Here is an 8,968-nt window from a genome sequence, read left to right as displayed (position 1 = left end):
TAGGCTAAACTACTGGTGGGTAGGTGTCAATTTGGAATTGATGCCAATTTATGGACGGTTGGTGCATAAAGTGTGGGTTGTAGTCCTTTTGAATATTTATAACTCTACAGTGTAAATCAGAAATCTGCATTAGTCAAATCCATATTTTTCCAAAAATAATATACAAGTACCACGAAGATGTTCTTGATGTACGACTAGAACATGCTATAAGATTTGTATGAGGATCAAATCCAGACACTTGATTGCAATTGGTAGGTATTACGAATTGGGATTTTCTGTCAATAAAACATGTTCCAACCTTCTACCAACGTCATCTCATACTGCACATCTTAACTTGAATCTGGGATACACCATAAAAGCGGGACTCGCCGTGTATGAAATTTGTAGTGTGAGATGAAGTTGGTAGAGGTTTGGAACGTGTTTTGTTGGTAGGCAGTCCAATCTCAGGTATCACACCTTTGCAGAATTTGGGCTTAATATTCATAGAAGCATGCCTCACACCATCCACATAGCACTTGCAGCCGCACACTGGAATATCTTCAGTAGTTTGTATATTGCCATGCACGGCTGTAGGGATGGCAATTTTCCCTATCCCCAATGAAAACCTGACTTCCCCGACCCCATCAGGTTGAGGATGGGGATTGCTTTGATGAGGTAGGAATGGGTCCCTGCAGGGCACCCGTCCCCGTCAGGGATCAGGAATGGATGACAACTTTTATCCTTGGCGGAGATCGAGGATAATGATGGAGATTAATTTCAGAATCAAAGTTGAGGATGGAGAATATGATCCCCACCCTGAACCTACCCTATTGCCATTCCTACATGACTGCAACATGCCATGAATTCAGTGTGAAATGAACTCTATAATGAGCAAATCCAAATTTGACTTCGCAAAAAACCTAGATTTCCTACTCACGCCCTATCCACATTACACTGCAATTGCACATCTCACAATATACGATGGCCATGTCCATGTGTAATGCAAGTGAAGGCAGATAGTGAGTGGTGGACAATAAATCTGGAGTGCTTCACGAGGCCGACAAGACTGGGAAGTGTCTTTACATAGAAAACATGAGCAGATATCATTGTATGTCTAGTTCACTTGAATCCAATTGTCCCTACGATCAAATTAGATTTTGACGATTTTGGGTTAAACTGCTTTTGCTGACCTTTGTTCTTTGGCTATGTTGTTTGTTTATGGTGCAAATTCAAAATAGCTTAGAAAGAGTATAAATGCAAATATGTAGGATGCAAAGTATATATAAAATGTAAAGTTTTGCATTTGTACTACTTCCAAACTGAGCCTTAGTCTTCGTTTGGAAAGAGTGCAAAACCCAGTTTGAGGGAAACATGCATCCTGGGTCGTTTTTCCTGTTGTTTGGTAAAGATGTGAAAAAAGCCTGAAAATCGAGGAAAATATGCAATATTGTCAGTATTTTCCTTGATTTTGGGGTATAAATGTACATCAAAATTTTGGAAGCAATCTCATTTTCCACCAATGAAAATAAATCTCTGATTTGCTTTATTCATTGCCTCTTGTGTTTCCGAGGAACTCCACGGTTGAGCATCATCAACATTTACTTTCACACAGCTCTTTCATCAAAGTGGCTATTACCTCCATTGAGAAGAAAACCATAAATCATCTCACAAATGCCTCTCTTGTTGTCGACTCACAACACAAATTCATCATAACCCCTATGATTATCACCTCCTTAATCCCCCTATCCACCAAATACTCCTCCAACCCCATCCCTCAAAACTCAAGTGTTCTTTTCCACCACCTTATCACCGCTCCTCCGTCCCAACTCAGGCACCAGCTCTGTCTCAACCGTTGATGATCATATAGGTGTTCCACCACTCCCCAAGCATATCGTAGTCTAACAGTGACTTGTGGCAATGGCGGGTAAAGATTACTAGCATTGAAACACTTCGACATAGAACAATGATGGTGGGTAGAATCAGCTTCCCCATCGATGAGAAATAGTTCTACATTAGGGATGCAAGCGGATTGGATTGAATTTGAATCAGGGTGTATTCAAATCCGATCCGATACTGTTCATGTTGGATCTTATCCAATTAGAAGATCTGATTGAATCTGATAGGACTTTATTTGAATTCAAATCCCATTAGTAAGTTGAATCTGATCTGACTTGTTTTCTTCAAAAATTAATAAATTATTAAAATAAAATAAAAATACTAATTTAAATAATAAAGTAAAAACAAAAAATACAAGTATTTTTAAATTATTTTCATCATATATACATGTTTTTATAAAAAATAAATAATATAACAAATTTATAAAAATATAATATAAAAATATATTTATAAGTAAATAAATAACATATATATGTATTATATATATTTATAAATATATAATACATATCGAATTAGATAGGGGGTGATCCAAATCTGATCCGATTGGATCATATTATCCAATTCGGTCTAAAGATCCAAACAGGAGTGATCCGAATTCGACCAAATAGGATCAGATCATTGATCCAATCCATTTGAACCCCTATTCTACATGTTGGTTACCAAGAGAAGGGCGGCTTTTGGATCTGCGTTTATCTTCCTGATCTTGAATTTCTTGTAAGAAGAATAGGAATCTCCCATTTGTTGAGACAAACAGTAGTTCTATCCTCTGAAGCTCCAATCACAGCTCACATACCAAGGTTAGTTTTCTTGTTTGGAACTTGTTTGTGACTAATACATGTAAGAAGATGGAATCATTAGATTGGAATCATGATAAATCATCCCTACAATGTCAAAATGTTCTAGAACAGGCTAGAGGGCTCTATGATTCTCTTCTATCCAATTAAATTGAGAAGTAGAGAGCAAGCAGATTGTAATGTCAAAAATTTCCCAAACAACTACAAATATGTGCCACTGGTTTCTTCTCTTTCCTGCCAAACACCAGCTAGTAGTGCAAATGGGGTGCCATCTGGCCTAAACTTTACATTTACCTGAACCGATAAAAATTACATTTACACTCTATATATTTGTATTTGCACTCTTTCCAAACGGAGCCTTAGGCTCAATTTAAAAGGATAGAATAGTTGCATAGAAATCATCTAAAAAGAATCATTTCCTCTTTGTATCTATGCATTTGTGCATATTTACGGACAATATAACCACATGGCCCATCTTTTTTGCTTATATTTCATGTAAGCGCCAAAATTAAAGATACAGTACAACTCTTTACAATTTAGCCATGTAAGTTTCTCTATATGAATGAAATGTTCTCTTTGACCAAAAAAAATGAAAGGAATACAAATATAAATATATAGAGTATAAAATTTTGTATTTGTATATATTTTCAGTGTATATATTTGTATTTGTATTTGTATTTGTACTTGTGTTTTTTTATGCGTGTTTAGTTTTTGTTCGACATTATAATTGTACTTGTACCTGACATAAAATTTGAGGGGGCATAAAAAGTTGCCATTCCAGCCCCCCTTACTATTAGCCCTCTCCCCCCTATAAACCAATCCTGCCCGTGAATTTGTCATCAATTCAGGGTCAGGATGCATTCCCCCTGTACTTTGGGGTTATAAAATTCTGATCTGGGCTGATTGGTCATTCTCCCTTTTATCAAACAAGAAATGACACACGTATTTAATTCATTGGCTCATGGAATGGAATTTACATATGCACCCCACAGAGTGGCCCCAAAAACGTTCCACACACATTCCAACCATGTATTGGGAGCATCTCTCAATGACAAGTATGGGAAATGTTCTCAATGCATGCTGAAGTGTGCATGTGAGGTGTTTTTGGGGTGCACTCTGAGGGGTTGATGTGAACTCCGTGGAATGGATCGTTTAGAGTCCATTTAAGCATCATATATGTGCTTTGATTCCATAGTTTCAAAAGCATGTTAACTGAGCAAGTTTAACTTCAAGGGGGCATTCTTTTTTTGGATTATGAGGGGGGAAAGTTGGTTAATGGGATTTTGGTTCCCATTAACCAAGAATCCCATGTTCTTTTTTCAGATTAATGTGGGAACTAGAGAAAGTTTATTTTCCTAAATATCACTTACCCGGGTAAGTTATACCCATCTCTTAGGTGGGTAAATAATTTTTCCACTTGTGGAGAAAGTTTCCAACACTTGAATGGGACAAAATTGCCCCTTTTAATAATAAAATTTTATGGTTAAAATGATCATTTTCATTTTTACTTGAGAAATAAAAAAGCATAGATAAATACACTTACCTGGGTAAGTGTTTCTCGGAAAAAACTTACCCAGGTAATTGCATTTACCTAGCTAAGTAACTTACTGAAAAACGAATGGGGCCCAAGTGTTTCTATCATCATTCTCTCAAATAGAGGAATACCACTTCACCAAAAATGAAAATAGAATTCAGATTCCACCCAATCAAACAATTAAAATTAGAACTATAATTGGAGTTCCAATTTCAGACCCTTATTCCCACAAACCAAACAAGCCCTTAGTTTTCTAATTTTCAAATAACTGCCGAGTAAAAACGAAATCTGCACCATTTGGTTTCAGTTGTGACTACAAATAGGCTCTACTATAGACTTTGGATTAGGCATGATAACAGGCCTCATCGAGCTTTTTTCAGTCATTTATATGAGCCAAGCTTAAATAATTTAACTACATCATGCTTGTGACAATTGGAAATTGAACAAATTCATAATCCAATCCAGCCCAAATTACATATCTGGATTCAAAGTTGATGTACAAGTATTAATCACATACAATATAATAATATTTAGATTTAAATTTTATATCTTGTATAGAATCCAAGGCAAATATTCTCTTTAGAGATAGATAATGCAACCCATTTTTTCTACTCGTAGCAAAACCATGTCTTAACAAAACTGGACTTCAAAATAATGAATTTGCATGGGCATCCCACTGAGCATGCCCCATGCACATCTCAACTTCTCAATTATGTATTGGAAACATCTCCTCATGACAAGTATTGGAGATGTTCATCATGCATGCTGAAATGCGTCTGGATAAACATCTCCTCATGACAAGTATAGGGCGCCAATCTGAACTCCTAAATAATGCGTCTGGATAAACTGTAGACAAGATTATATACAACGGGTTGGGCTACCTATCATGAAGAGTACACCAGTAGCCACTGTGGGCCCCATCTGTCTCCAACCCGGTGTGTACAATCTTATCTCCAGCTAATCCGGGCTCGTAAATAATGAGGTGGTCCTAGATGGAGTTCGTCTTATGTCTCTACATGTTTATACCTTTTTCTAAACAATTTCATGGTGTTTGGAAGCGTGGGCGCTTTTTGGGACCGATTTTCAAGAAAATATATCCATGCTTCCAAGACTCGTTTTTCACAAAAAAAATGCTTCTACCACGTAGGTAGTGAGCAACACTATGCTATTTGGTAAGGTGATTTTCATCACTGCTTTTCATGTATGTGCTGATAGATAAGCATCACATAAGATACACATCAGTCAACCATTGGTGAAAACGGTTCGCCAAATTGGTGGGATCCTGATTTTCAAGGCATGCCGAATTTTTTAATAATCGACTGAACCAAACAATAAGATACATGGGCATTTGTTGAAACGCTTATATGAATCCGACGTGACACTGTTTTTTTTTTTTAAATCGACCACGGTTCCAAACATCCCCTTTATCATTCCATAATTGGCCATAAACTCTTTCTATATTTAATTTGTGCCAGTTGCAAATATTGGAAAGAGATGGTTATTACATTCCAACATTCAGATTCATTTTTGTTGAGATGCAAAAGAACGTAAAGAAAGTGGTAACCATTTACAAGTTACAAGTGGTCCCCACTTTACATGCAAAAAATGAAGGTAGAGTTAGCTTGTGACCCAATATATGTATCATTAAGGCCTAGTTTGTTTGGAGTGCAATTTCATTTGCACTGGTGCAAAAGGTACTTGAATACAAATTCTGATTTATTTTCATTTCAACTTTTACCAAGCTTATTTTGTTTGTTTGCGGTGTAATAAAGTAAAAGTGGACCAGAATTTGCATTCTTTACATTTGCATTGTCATCAATTTGAATATTAAGAAAATAATACAGTATAGAGTCACTCCTTGAAAAGATCAAGCCATTTTATGAAGCAAATGATAATCTCGCAAATGTTTAGGTTGTGTTTGGTTGTAGTGTAAATTTATTTGTATTAGTATAAATGCATGGGAGTGCAAATGTAAAAAATGCAAATTCTCGTTTAATTTTGTTTTAGATTTTACTTTATTCTGTTTCATGTGTTAATTTACTTCACTTGTACTGCAATCAAACAAAATAAACTAAAATTTGAAACAAAAATAGGTCAGAATTTACATTCAAATAATTTGCACTGCCATGATTTTGCATCAATGCAATTTGCATTGCAACCAAACACAGCAAGAAAATGGTACATCATACAGTTTAATGAGCATCTTACAAGATCATGGGTCTCCTGGAAGCAAAACTATGCATGCACCCTAAAAATACAACACCCAGCTTCACATCAGGAACATCTCATTTGAATATTAAATTCATAGAAAGATATTCCCAATGTGTGGTTAGATGCTATGTTTTAGGATGTATACATGATTTTTGCTTTCAAGAGATCCTGTCTCATTTCACAAGCCATTAGAAAGATGAGGACATGTTATATTATTGTTCCATTAGGTATGTAGCAAGCATACCTACCTTGAGAATCCAAATTTAAGTAGAACTCAAACAAGCAAGACCATGTGACTTATAACAAATCTAGATAAGACCTAAGGCTATATTTGGTTTGGAGGAAAAGGTAGGGAAATGAAGGGAAAAACAGGAAAAACCTATACAATATTTATAAAGGTTTCCTTACCTTTCCCTGCATTTTCTTTCAAACCAAACATAGCCAACTGAAAAACAAATGGTGCAAGTTGGATTATGAGGAAATCAAAAGAGTCCAAATCAAAGTGTCTGTTTACCCTAAAGGGCTAAAATTTGGTTTTTGTAGGAAAACCCAAAAGCGATAATATTAAAGGCGCCTTTAATTTTTATAATCTTTCATGGAAAAAGTTCAAGTTGAAAGGAAAAGAGCAAGTACAATACAACATTTACCAGAATAGAGAGATCTTTAATAACGTAACTTTCAGGCACCATATTTTTCTCGAAAGCTAGGCAATCTTTAAAAGTTTTGATTTTGAATTGTAGCAAAAAGTGGTAAAAGAATCCATTCATTGATTATACCATTGAATTAACAACTTTGGAGGTCCACCGCAAGTGAGAGTTAAAGCCTAAAAGCATGGTTTTAAAAAATGACCTGTAAAGGGAGTCATTCTAGTCATTAGTTTTTGGGTTGACGGTGCGATCGTTCGATTGGAATGGATAGTCCATTTGGACAAAAAAATGATCAATAAAAACCGTTGAATGGGTCAATGGGTCAACAGGTCGTTGACTGATTTAACGATTTTTGGCCAGGGACCGGGTTTGGAGTAAAACGGAACTGATTGTCTGGACGGTTTTCAGGTTGAACGGCCCGACCATCTGGATCAACGGTGGTTCAAAAACCATGCCTAAAAGGTGCATCAGCCCTAGTTTGCCAGCCCACTCAGGCACATTAGGGTGGGGTTGACACTAGATCTATTTACAAGCTAGACTAGGCCAGGTTCAGACCATGCTTTGCCTCTTTATTTACAGAAAATGTTTAGGCCCAAGCCTAGATATTGAATCTGAGCCCCGCCTTATATGAAGCACAAAGCCTAGCTTGGACATAAAATGTCTTACTTATATGTAATTTAACAAACTAATATTATATGCAAGGTGCCAACTAGTTGGTTGGTATGATCTTTCAGCTGATTGTAGTGGAAACTTGGGATTGAATCCCGCATGTACTAGTGTTGGGGGTTATTGGCTTGGGGATGGGTAGCCCATCCTCCAAATTATATTATGTTAATTTGATAATAACTTAGTTCATAAATTAAAAAAAAAGGTATTTGTTAAATTAATATATTAGATATCTATATATTATTTATATATATATTAATTATATATAATATTATTGGGTTAGACTTGGGCTGGGGCGAAACTTATTTGAAAAAACCTAAGTCCAGTCCAAAAAAAGTTGGGTTTGATGCTTAGAGCCCAAGCCTAATTCTACATGTCTAAAATTTTGTGCAAGCCCAATAAAAAACAAATCATGTGGGCCGGGTTAGGCCGTAAGCTTTGAATCATCACTTATTTATATTGCACTTCTATTCGGTGTGTGACAAGTGTCTAGCCTCATATGCAGGGTAAAAGTGCACAAATATGCCTAGCTCTAAACAATCGAAAAGACATTTATAGTTCGGTGATGGAGGTGAAGAGGAGAGAAAGTAATGGCAGTGTTCTCGGTTGAGGTTCATTGATGGTGAAACAAAGGAACAAGAAGGGAGATAGACATAGGGGAATCTTAGTAGGGGTTCAATGTTGAATGATGGCGGAAAAGTATGGACCGCAGGTACTACTTGTTGTAGAATGGCTGATCTTTTTGGTAACAGACAATGGGCCAATGGGGGAACAATGAATGGAGCTTGAGTGTTTGATGCAGAGGTTTCCTATGACGTTAACCATTGTTGAATTTCGGGCCTGATTTGGTTGCAGCTGAATAGGGGAGAGGAGGAGACGGTACGAAGGAGGCAATGAAGGAAGAAGAAAAAGGAGGAGAGAGAGAGAGAGGAATCCATTGATGATGTGAGCTAAAATCTGATATGTGGTGAGAAGTGAACCGTAGCGGTTGAACAGGCATTACAACTCACTTTGACCCCGTTCTTTTTTTGGAGTTTGCAGTGTTTTTGAACTGTTATTTGATTCGGATGGTCGGACAGTTTGGCTTGGAAATCGTCCTAATTGCTTCCGTTTTATTCTTAATCTGTTCTTGGGCAAAAAACCGCTGACTTGGGTGATTGAACCATCTACCCATTTGACCCGGATAGCAATTCACGGATACAATAGAGAGAGAGAAAGAAAAATGATCTCAGATCTGTGAC

The sequence above is a fragment of the Nelumbo nucifera genome, chromosome 3, assembly GCF_055504915.1.
Source record: "Nelumbo nucifera cultivar China Antique chromosome 3, China Antique-T2T, whole genome shotgun sequence".
NCBI lineage: Eukaryota > Viridiplantae > Streptophyta > Magnoliopsida > Proteales > Nelumbonaceae > Nelumbo > Nelumbo nucifera.
Note: the sequence above shows the minus strand (reverse complement) of the source record.